Here is an 11,293-nt window from a genome sequence, read left to right as displayed (position 1 = left end):
CGCCAGCGCAGGAGAATTTACCTCGCTAACTTCGGCATCGGACGCCGTATCAGCCGGATCGGGGCAGTGGTCTCCAGGTGCCTTTCTTCTTCCTCAATGGCTTGCCGGGTTGGAGGCTCCTCAAGTGCAGCATGCATCCCACTAATATTTCCCTGCCAAGTAGCATAGGCAACAATATTGGTGACCAGGGTGATCAGCTCGCTGATTCTTTCCTTAGAGCGTTTGAGGGAGTCAGAGAATTTGGTGCAGACTTCCTGGGTGCGAGCCAGCTGGTCAGCTCCCTCCTTCAGCTTCTTCTTGGCTCCAGCAAGCTCAGCTTTTAGCTCCACCACTCATCCTCACAAGTCAAGACACTCAAGCCCACCAAGAATGGTTCCAAATCGGCTCCGATTTCTAGACGGTGGCCCTAATGGTAGTCTGGACCACATTGATCATCTTTCTATTATATAGGGCGATCGAAGGCTCGAGCGAAAAAGAAAGAGTCAGCAAACTTGTCATTAAAAAGGAAAAAGTTCGGAGCAAGCAATAAAAGAGGGGTACACACCATGAAGGCGTTATGCACGTCATTTTCAGCCATCTCCTCTGGGGAGAACTCTGAGAAAGCCTCCACAAAAGAAGGGAAGAGGATCTGGTCGATTTCAGGCCAATAGGGCACCTTGTCAATATTCCAAAAACCATCAGGGAAGTGAGCAATGATGCCACCATTGGCAGCAGCAGGGCTAGCAGAAGGAGTATGAGGATGTCGAGATAGCGGGCTAACTTCTAAAGGTTCAGGACGCATGGTGCTGGAACGGGTAGGAGGAGACAAGAAGGATGCAGCAGAGGCACTCCTCTTGGAGGCAGCAGCTACGTTAGGGCTCGCAACAGATCTTTTTATTTTAGCACTCTGGAGGATGGCCTCCAAAGGGTCAACTTTTGAATCTACAGGCAGCCAAAATGTCAGATGACGGAAGTACCAGATAGGCAGCAAGATTACAAGCAAAGATAGCGTGAATAATAGCACAAAGAGGCTTACCAGAAGACATGCTGTGAGCTGACTGCTGTGGGTTGGAGGAAGAAGTAGGTGAGAAACCAGGGAGCAGATCAGGAAACTTTCTCTCAGACTCAGAGATGCAGAATAGCTTGTTGCGAGCAGCCGCTGGGTCACCCAGACGAGTCAGATAGCAGGGACGTGCACGAAAGGAAGAAGTAAGCTGATAAGCATTAAGGGAAGACAATCAGACGTCATAAGAACTACTTACTCGAGGTAATAATCCAGTCCTCGAAGATGTAGTCAGCAGGCGGCTGGATGGAAGCCTTCCTCACATAGAAGAAGTTTTCAAACCACTTCTCATCCTTGGACTTCGACACATGCCTAAAAGGGGTCTCACCAGAGCCGCGGAAAGAAAATTGGCCTCTTCCCAGGGACCGGATCTGGTACATGTGGGCTAGCTCGCCCAAAGAGATTGAGCCGCTGGTATTCTGACTAGCAGTCAGAGAGTAGAGAAGGACCCTTCAGATGTTGGCAGAGATTTGCGCCATGGCAAAATTGTTGGTGCGAAGGAAGTCTTGCATGAGTTTTTGGAAAGGGAAGAGGAGGTCGTATCTAAATAGGTAGAGTTAGAAACAAACCCATCCCGGCCGAGCAGCGTCAGCCTTTTGGCCTGGTTCAGGGATCACTATTTCAACCCCATCGCCGAGGCCCAGCAACTCCCTTATTAAAGGAAGGTCACCGGGGGTGAGGGAGGAGTCGCAGTCGTGAGGGTGGACGAAGAGTTTGCGAGAAGAAAAAACAGGATCTGGGTTTTGGTCGGCCGGGGAAGAGGTCGAAGTGACAGGACGGGTTTTACCCATGGTTGGAGGAGAGAGAAAGGAAAGGGTTAAAGAAAATATGCAAGAAAAATACCTGGAGAAGGGCGGCGAAGGTGGCGGCAGGAGAGACGGAGTCCGGCGAAGGAATAGAAGTGAGGAGAAGGGCTTTGGGAGATGAGGGTGTTTTAATTTTTGGAATTAATGAAGTGGGGGAGGGGAGTTGAGATTATAAAGGAAGAGAGAGAGGGAGAGCGTGAGAAATGAGTGATGTGACCATAATTAGAGCATATTTAGTCCCCGAATTAGCCTTGTTCCCATGCGTTTTAGTGCATATTTGGGTCATTTATTGTCTTTAGTTCTTTGTTTTGCATATTCTTTGAGGTTTTGATCCCTTGGTAGGAAAGGAGTGCAAACCTTGCATTTTCATGGCAAAACGAGACTAAATTGATTGAATTCAATGACCAAGCATCAAGGAGAGACAACATTAGAAAGCCTTTGTACATACTATAGTAGATGGGCAATGATGAGAAAAGATCCTTGCATCCCCGAGTAAATCCCCAAGGATCTTATGAAGAAAAAGGAAGAAAAGAAGAAGGAACGAGACTGTCCAGCAATCCGTGCGTCTTCCCCAGAAGACGCCCCGTCCACCACTCCACAATCCGTGCGTCTTCACACCAAGACGCCCGGGCAAGAACTCCAGAAGACGCCCGTCTTCACCCCAAGACGCTCGGGCAGAAACCACCAAATCCGCCCGTCCCGTGCTAAAGACGCCCGGATTCCCAGGCAGACCCATTTCGTCTTCTTCAAGCTTCAAGGAAGGATGCACATCTTTTTCTAGAGACCGGAGTCTTTCCAAAAAGACCGGCGTTTCCACAACAAGGGACTTAATCGTCATTTAAGCCCTTAGTTAACCCTAATTCACACACCTAATACCAACTATAAATACCCCATTAGTCTAATTAGAAGAGCATGTTCTTCTTAGCAATCTTTAGTGTAGTTAATATCAATCAAATCTCTCTTTAATCTTGTAATTAACAATTAATCAAGTTTTAATACAAGTTTTATTTCCTTAATCTCTCTCTTGTTCATCCTTTATTTTGGGTAATTGAAGATTATTTGGGTTACTATTGGGAGATTGACAACCTTCCAATCAAGCATCAAGTACTTCTTTTATTCTTTGCTTTATTATTGGAATCATTAGTAGGTATAATTCTCTTAATCCCTCTTTAATTATTGTTAATCACTTTCATTTATTCATCATGTTTCACTTTGTTGGTATGATTGACAACCTTGCTAGCATGTTTAATATGATAATGAGTGAGTAGTTTCCTTAGCAAGGGTTAATGGGTAATTAGGGGAAACCAACATGGGGAATGATTCATGCTTAAATTAATATGCTTTCATAGTTTATTTGCTTGCTTGTTGTGATCTCAACTTATGCACATGTTATGTTTGATGAAATGTGAGCCTATGAATCCTTGCATTTTTTACCCATCACCTATCTTTTCAATGAAACTTGTAAGACATAAACCAACTCGAGTCTCATTAGCCCATGCATATTGTTGAGTAGGGAAGATTAAGTCGACTTGTAAGTGTTGTACAATCTAATCGATTCGGCTCCGGGACCCAAACTTTCCTAGGATTGTAAGATATAAACCAACTCAATCCATCACAACAATAATTACTTGCTTATAACTTGAGAATATGTTTGTATGATCAATTCCCATGAATCCCCTATGACCCCATGACACCCTAGTGCCTTTTATCAATTGTTTACATCCCTTTTAATTCATTTTGCTTGTTTACTTTCATTGCTATTTAGTTTAGTGACCTTCTACATCAACCCCAATTGTGACACCCCTTAAGACACGACTAGTTGCAATAGAAATCTCATCTCAATTCCCGTCCCTTGGGATCCGACCTTTACTTGCCTCTTTACTAATTGTAGAGTTGTTTGTGAAGTTATAAATTGTGTTTTGGTCTAGGTGCTCCTAACGACAAGTAACCGAAAGACATAGTGTCCGACCAAAAATGGCGCCGTTGACGGGGACGGTGTTAACTTGATTTAGATTTTCTTACATTGTTATTAGTTGTGTCTTTCTTTGCCTTGGGGAAGTAAAACTCCTCAAGGTTTGTTCTAATTGTTTTCGAGTTGTTTGATATTTTGCATGTCTAGAAGGTCACAAGGTGACTTGTTACCCTTTGATCACGAAATTGAAAGAACTTTGACAACCAATAGAAGACTTGCTAGGAGAACTTTGAGAGGTATTAGTGAGGTTGTAGATATTCAACCAAATACTATTGAGTTCATCAACCCTTTTGCAAGAGAAGGTGAGGAGAACCCAACACAAAATCCAACACAAAATCAACCCACAATGCCTAAGTTTTCATCACATTCCGTACCCACCGAGGAGAACCTACCCAATGGTACTCCCACACCACAATATCTAACCGGAAATTTTATTGCCAAATCCGCATTTATCCAATTAGTCGAAAGAAGCCAATTTGGGGGGATGCCTAGTGAAGACCCTCACTCTCATATGGAGACCTTTTGTGACTATTGTGATGCGATTTCTCAAACCAGTGTAACTCAAGACCAAATTCGATGGGTCTTATTTCCTTTTTCTCTAATTGGCACCGCGAAACAATGGTTGAAAGGCCTTGATAAGGCTAATCTCGGAATTGATTCTTGGAAGAAGTTGGCTCTAGCTTTCTACAAAAAGTTCTATCCACCGGAAAAGACTAACATGCTAAGAGCTCAAATTACGGGTTTTAAGCAAAGGGATGAAGAATCTTTGTATGAAGCTTGGGAGCGATTCAAAGGAATTTGTCGCTCATGTCCTCACCATGGACTTAGCGAGTGGTTCTTGGTACAACAATTTTGGAACGGTCTTTATGAAGATTCAAGGAACATTCTCAACATGGGATCAAATGGAATGTTCACCGTAGTTGATGACAATCAAACTTGGAACAAAATTGAGAAAATGGCGGTCCATAACTCACAATATAGTAGACCTCGCAAGGCTACTAGAGGAGGAAAGCATGAAGTGGACTCCATTACTCAATTGGGTGCTCAACTTAGTGCTCACATTGATACCATCAATTTGAAGTTTGAAAAAGCTATGGCTAGACTTGAAGAAGCCTCAAAATCACCAAAGCATCATGTTAATGCCATGACGGCATCTTCATCAATCCCAAGTGGGATATGTGAGAATTGTGGAACTTTGGGACATGACCAAAGTGAATGTAGGGGAACAAATGAACAAGTGAATGCTTTCCAAGCATACAAGAGTGGTACCCCTTATTCCAACTATTACAATGAAAATACCAAATTCCATCCAAATCTCTCATACAAAAGCCAAAATGTTCAAAACCCTCAACCAACATACACCCCACCTCCCATGAGAAACCAAAATCAAAGACCCTTTTACAACCAAAACCAAGGTTACCAAAATCAAACTCCATACAACCAACAAAATGACCAAGGTTTGATGTTCAAAAAGCGGTACTTCAAATGCAAAAGAATCAACAAGAATTTTTCTCTCAAATGCAAAAGGATAGTCAAGCAAAGGAAATCACCATCAACAACATCCTAGCTCACACCAAAATGTTGGAAACCCAATTGACTCAACTAGCATCTTCAAGCTCACAAAGACAAAAGGGGCAATTACCACCTCAAAGTAATCCCCCAAGACATGAAACGGTTAGTGCCATTCACTTGAGAAGTGGTACAAGGTATGAAGCACCGAAGAAGCAAGTTGAGGATGAAGTTGTGTAAGCTAGTGACAAAGAAGAAATTGTGCAAAACCCCAAGGATGGGGAACCATCAAAAGAAGAAATTTCAAGGAAAAATGAAGACAAGGTCAAGGAGAAGGAGCCCATTGTGATTAGACTTCCTTTTCCAAGTCGTCAAGCCAAGCCCAAATTTGATGACCAACTTGGAAAATTTATGGAAATTGTGAAGAATTTGGAAGTCTCAATTCCTTTCACGGAATTAATCAATCACGTGCCGGCCTATGCAAAATACATGAAAGACATCCTCACAAAGAAGAAGTCGATCCGGAAGCTTGAGACTATCGCCTTCACTAAGGTGAGTAGTGCAATACTTCAAGGGAGTTCACCTCCAAAACTCAAAGATCCGGGAAGCTTCTCAATACCGTGTACCATTGGCGACACCACGATCAACAAAGCCTTATGTGATCTAGGGGCTAGTGTGAGTGTTATGCCGTACTCGGTGAGTAAAAGGTTGGGGATGGGAGGGCTTAAATGCACCAATATCACACTCCAAATGGCCGATAGATCGACGAAGACACCATTAGCGATATGGGAAGATGTTCCCGTAAGAGTTGGGAAATTTTTCATCCCGGTGGACTTTGTCATTGTTGACATGGAAGAAGATTCCAACATTCCAATCATTCTAGGAAGACCTTTCTTACACACCGCGGGTGCGGTGATTGATGTGAAGCATGGAGAGCTCACTCTAGAAGTGGGAGATGAGAGCATAACTTTCAATCTTGACAAGACCATGAGAGCTCCCCGTTTGCATGAACCATGTTTTATTATTGATCATTATAGCCGGAAGGATGATAGGAAGAAGTCGGAATTCCAATGGAAGAAGAAAATTGAAGATGCTCCATTCAAAGAGCAAGTGAATTGTAACAAAGAGAGCTTGAAAAGCTCACCAAAGTCAAGCAATGAAGAGGATGGCCTCATTGGCCAAGACAAGAAAGTGGGAGAGTTGCCTCCATCAACTCAAGAGATCTTTAGTGATCAAGTAGATGAAGTTTGTGGTCTTTGGGACGATGAATTTGAAGGGCTTTTCAATCCCTATATTGGTAATGCTATCGATCAAGACCGACAACAAGGGCAAAGATCTATTGAAGATCTTTATCATGATAACGAACAAGCTTTTGATTACTTCTTCAAGGTGTTGAGCAACATCAACAACACCTTGGACATGCCCCCATGACATCTCACTAAGGATGAGAGTTTGGTGGAGTCCTCCCTAAACCACCATTTGTAAATATTTCTAACTCCCTAACTCGCATTTTAATTCTTACATTGCATTTTTATCATTTTTGGATTTTTATGCCTTGATCAAGATAATTATCATTTTTGAGAGAAGTGAGGGAGGGACTAATGATTCAATTGATGTGTAGTGCTTTAGCTTAGTGTGGGGATAGCAATTGCCTAGGCTATTCATGCCTTAGTAGTGCCCCTACAATGAAGAAAACAGGATTTTGAAGAATGAAAAATGACACGGGATATGCAAGTGCACGGATGGAATCGAATCCGGTATATAAGCGTAATCCCGAGCGTTTTCTAGGAATCCGCCCGTCTTCAGGCAACCCGGGCGTATTTGTCAAAATCCGCCCGTCCTTCTGAGCTGAGAATTTGAAATTTTGGGACTGTTGATAAATCCGAGCGTCCTTCAAGAGAATCTGCCCGTCTGCAGAAAGACGCCCGTCCTGGAAGAAAAGACGCCCGTCTTTTTGGCTGAGAAAAACAAGAAATCTCACTGGAAGAGAATCCGCCCGTCTTCAGAAGAAGACGCCCGTCCCGTAGTTGATAAATCCGAGCGTCTTTGCTGAAAGACGCCCGTCTTTAGGCGAGAATTCTGAAGCCAGAACAGACAGAATCCGAGCGTCCCGAAGGAAAGACGCCCGTCTTCCACCTGCAATTCAAAATTTTTCGGGTCTTTTATAAACCCCATCCCCCATTCATTTCTTCATTTCTTCATTCAAAACACTACCCATAAACCCCAAAACTCAAAACGCTCATCCTCTCCATCACCAAAACAAGATTTCCTCAACCACATTCAACAAAATCAAATCAAAACTTCCTTCTAACAACAATTAATCACTCCTCTTCCAACAAAAATCAAACCAAGCACCAAAATCTTCAACCTTTGAGTCGATTTTTGAATTTATAAAGGCAAAGCCTTTCATCTTAAAATCGATTTGGGTATACTTGGAAATTGAAGATTTTCACTCTTTTCTTGGTTCAATCATCAATGGCAAAGACAAAAGGAGCAACAAAGGCACCTAAGGCAAAGGCACTCTCAACAAGACAAAAGAATCTTCAAGCAAAGAAAGCCTCATTGGCTATGGTGGTAGCTAGTTCAAACTTGGAAGTGCAACAACAACAACCTCCCTTGGAAGCAACAACATCAACAACTCCGGAAATTGCTCAACTTTCGAACTATCCGGAGGTAATTTTCATTTCTAACTCCCATAGGGAAACATTTGCCAAGTATGCTAGAAAATCCTTTCTATCCACCAAGTTTATTTGTGAAGATGCCTTGAACAAGTTGGGTGTCCTTGAACAAACGAAAGCCTTCTTTGAAGCCATGGGGTTGGGAAAATTATTTGCTACAAAAGAATTGACATACCCCTCCCTTACCTTAGAATTCTTGAGTTCTTTGAAAGTTACTAAGGTAGAGACTAGAGAAAACATCGAGTTCCGCCTTGCAAATGTGAATAGGCGCATCACCTTTGATGAATTGGGTAAAGCATTGGGTCTTAGTGATTCACCTAGTTATTTCAAGAATCCCGTAAAGTATTGTAGACACCTCGTTTCTGCACCCCTCGCAAACCACCCGGTGATGATTGGGCCGCATGTTTGGTACGCGGAACGATTTGTGACAGTTCGTAAGTTTATCGTCAAGTGATTGCTCAAACATTGATGTCTACCTCTTAGTTGTCATCTACGCGCCGATACGGTCGTTTTGACAGTAATTAGAGTACATTTGGAGTCCGGGTCAAAAACCGTCTTCATTTCCTAAAACCGTCAAAACCCGAGTCAAAGCAATGTGCTTGTCTACCTAAGGTTAGGATGTCATAAAATATTGAGCTTATATCTCATTTTGAGTCTCATGTCACTTCATTAGGCTAAACTAAAAGTTTACATTACAAAATGTGCATTTCATTTAGCTAAAATGACAACCGATCTTTAGGCCCGTTTTACGAGTTTATAACGACTTTTTTGGGTCAGGCCTATTTCACAGAAAGTTCTAGATCTCTTTCTTAGCTTTCCAACGCCACCGAAATCACCTTAATCCGAGTCTTGTAGAGAAAGTTATGCCTAAAATACGACAGACTGTCAAACGCGCTTTCTTACGCAGGAGGAACCTACCCGGGAAAGGACGCAGCAAGTGCTGCGCCTCTTCCAAGGGATGCAGCTCTGCTACGCCTTTTCCTCAAGGTTTTCTTTTTGTCCAAGTTTCCGCGTTTAACCTAAGTCGGTTATTTTCGGATCTTTCTCTCCTTTCCATATTTCCGCCGTGTGATTAGTATAAATAGAGACCTTCGGTCTCACATATTTCTCACGCGAGTGTCCGCCCTTCTCTTCTCCCTTTGCATTCTAGACCTTTGTTCTTACTTTTTGGCGTCTACGTGCTTGAACTTTCGACCACGTAAGCTCGGATCCTTCTGAGTACCAGCCTCGTTTGCATGACCGATCAATTTGACCAACTCCACATCAATCAACTTAATTAATCTAATCGTTTTCCTCTTACGAGGGCACTTTCATATTTGCATTATAGTTCGAGTCGAGCATCGCTAGTCGATATCTTAGTCCTTCTCGTTTCGTCAAACATGTAAGTCTGCGGGTGTAAAATCTCTCTTTTATTATTGTTATTTACTTTTTATATCGTCAATTGTAAGGTTTATGTTGAAAACACCTCTTAAAACCGATTTCTAAAACCATATTTAAAACCCTTTTTACGGATTTGCAGAAGACAAACCGTCGAGAAAGGACGCAGCAAATCGCCGCGCTCTTGAAGGAGCGCGCTTCTGCCGCGCCTCTTCGTGAGGCTGCCGCAGTTCCTGCTTCCTTTCTTCTTCCTTCGTCCTCTGTAATTCGTTCGTTTTATATTTGTTTCGTTTGTTCCGTTAATTCTTTGATCACAATAGCATGATAATTTCATATGTATATTAATCATCATCATTAACATGTTTAATTTGTCATTTAAATCCGACTTAAATCCCAAGTAATTCATATTTGCGGGTTTTCGTCATTAAATTCAATTTCGGGTTGTAGAGATTCAATTCGTTCATATTGAGTTTCTGGAATTCGATCTTTGATATATTTTCATCTGTCTTTTGTCATATTCATCATCAATTCGTCATGTTTTAACCTAATTAATTCGTTTAGTTAATTTATTTTCATTGTTAATTATTAATCGTTTCATTCATGTAATTAATTCGTTTGCATCCGTCTTATCCATGTTTTATTGCTTTTATGACCATTTATCACATGTAAATAACCTATTAATCACTTCCATCCGAGTAAATATCATAATCGATCCTTAAATTAACCGATTAATATTAACGATTTGCGATTCAAGCTTCACGGCCTTAACTCACCCCTTGGAACAGACGCAGTCGTCTGCTGCGCTTCTTTCCACATGGCGCGATCTCTTCTGCGCTGCTTCGGCCGAGAGTTCTGTCTCAACTCCGTTGTTGCTTGACCTAGTTTAATTAGCTTACGTATAATGAACTATTATCCATATTATCGCCTTCTGTTTTATTCGTTAATTCATTCTTTCTTTATTCTTTTTCCCAAATTATCCGTTTTAAAGGTATTTTCGACATAAATCAATAAATCCAATGTAATTATTGTAATTTTCATTATTGTAATTTTATTCATTTGCCATATTTCTTGTATCATTTGTATGCCTTCACATGTAATTGAGCATTAAATCCTACTTCGACATTAATTGTATGCTAAATTACGTGTTAACCGACTTAGTCTAATCTTCACATGTTAGGATTAAGACTTGGATGTTGCATTGCATGCATACAACCGACGATATATCGAGTATAAATGATGTCCCTAATCATTAGTAGAGGCCGCTATCGAGGCGGGCGGGATTAGGTGTTCGATCAAAAGAGCTTCCTAATACGTACCCTCACCCCTTACTCCAGATCTCTGTGAACACCCGTGTTCATTGGCATCCACGAGAGTCATTTTAGACATAGAATGCTAAGGGTAACGATTGCTTAGTGTTCATGTCTTTACTTTGTGTCCAGACATGGCACGAGGTATTCGAACGGTTCCAATTTCCCATAAAAATTGGTGGCGACTCCAACAAAAATGCAAACGCTTGTTCTCTTCCTCCCAAGCGCCCCCGTGGGCCTCCCGCTGTCCACAGTTTGGCGACTCCGCTGGGGATAATACACTTACGTGTAGCCAAGGGTGAAACTTGAATAAGGTTAGGGAATAATTTGTACAAGACAATTGTCGGTTTTCATAACTCGGTCTTCCTAGACCGTTTCATTCGGCCTTCCTAGGCCCAACCCAAACCATTCGACCAATCATCCCGTCTAAATGGTCCTAATTCTTATTTGGGCCTAAGGATGGATAGCGATTGGCGTCATCCATACCATGGTACTTACTCTTGTTTGTATCAAGGACTTTCACTACTTGAGGAAATGGACTAGGAATCGGCCTTACTCTTGTTTGGTACGAGCCTCTCCACAGACTTCGGGTTTGATTGTTC

At 42.1% G+C, this 11,293-nt stretch overlaps 1 non-coding gene across 1 annotated transcript; it reads right to left on the bottom strand.

Moving 5' to 3' along the window:
- Window positions 1–4,538: 4,538 nt before the first annotated feature.
- LOC141589148 (small nucleolar RNA R71) lies at window positions 4,539–4,645 on the bottom strand. The gene has a single exon (XR_012520098.1). It is a non-coding gene; the product is annotated as a small nucleolar RNA R71 (small nucleolar RNA).
- Between the last annotated feature and the right edge of the window lie 6,648 nt (window positions 4,646–11,293).

This window comes from Silene latifolia, chromosome 6, assembly GCF_048544455.1.
Source record: "Silene latifolia isolate original U9 population chromosome 6, ASM4854445v1, whole genome shotgun sequence".
In the NCBI taxonomy this organism is placed as follows: domain Eukaryota; kingdom Viridiplantae; phylum Streptophyta; class Magnoliopsida; order Caryophyllales; family Caryophyllaceae; genus Silene; species Silene latifolia.
The sequence above is the reverse complement of the archived record's forward strand: the minus strand, read 5'-3'. Positions and strand labels throughout refer to the sequence as shown.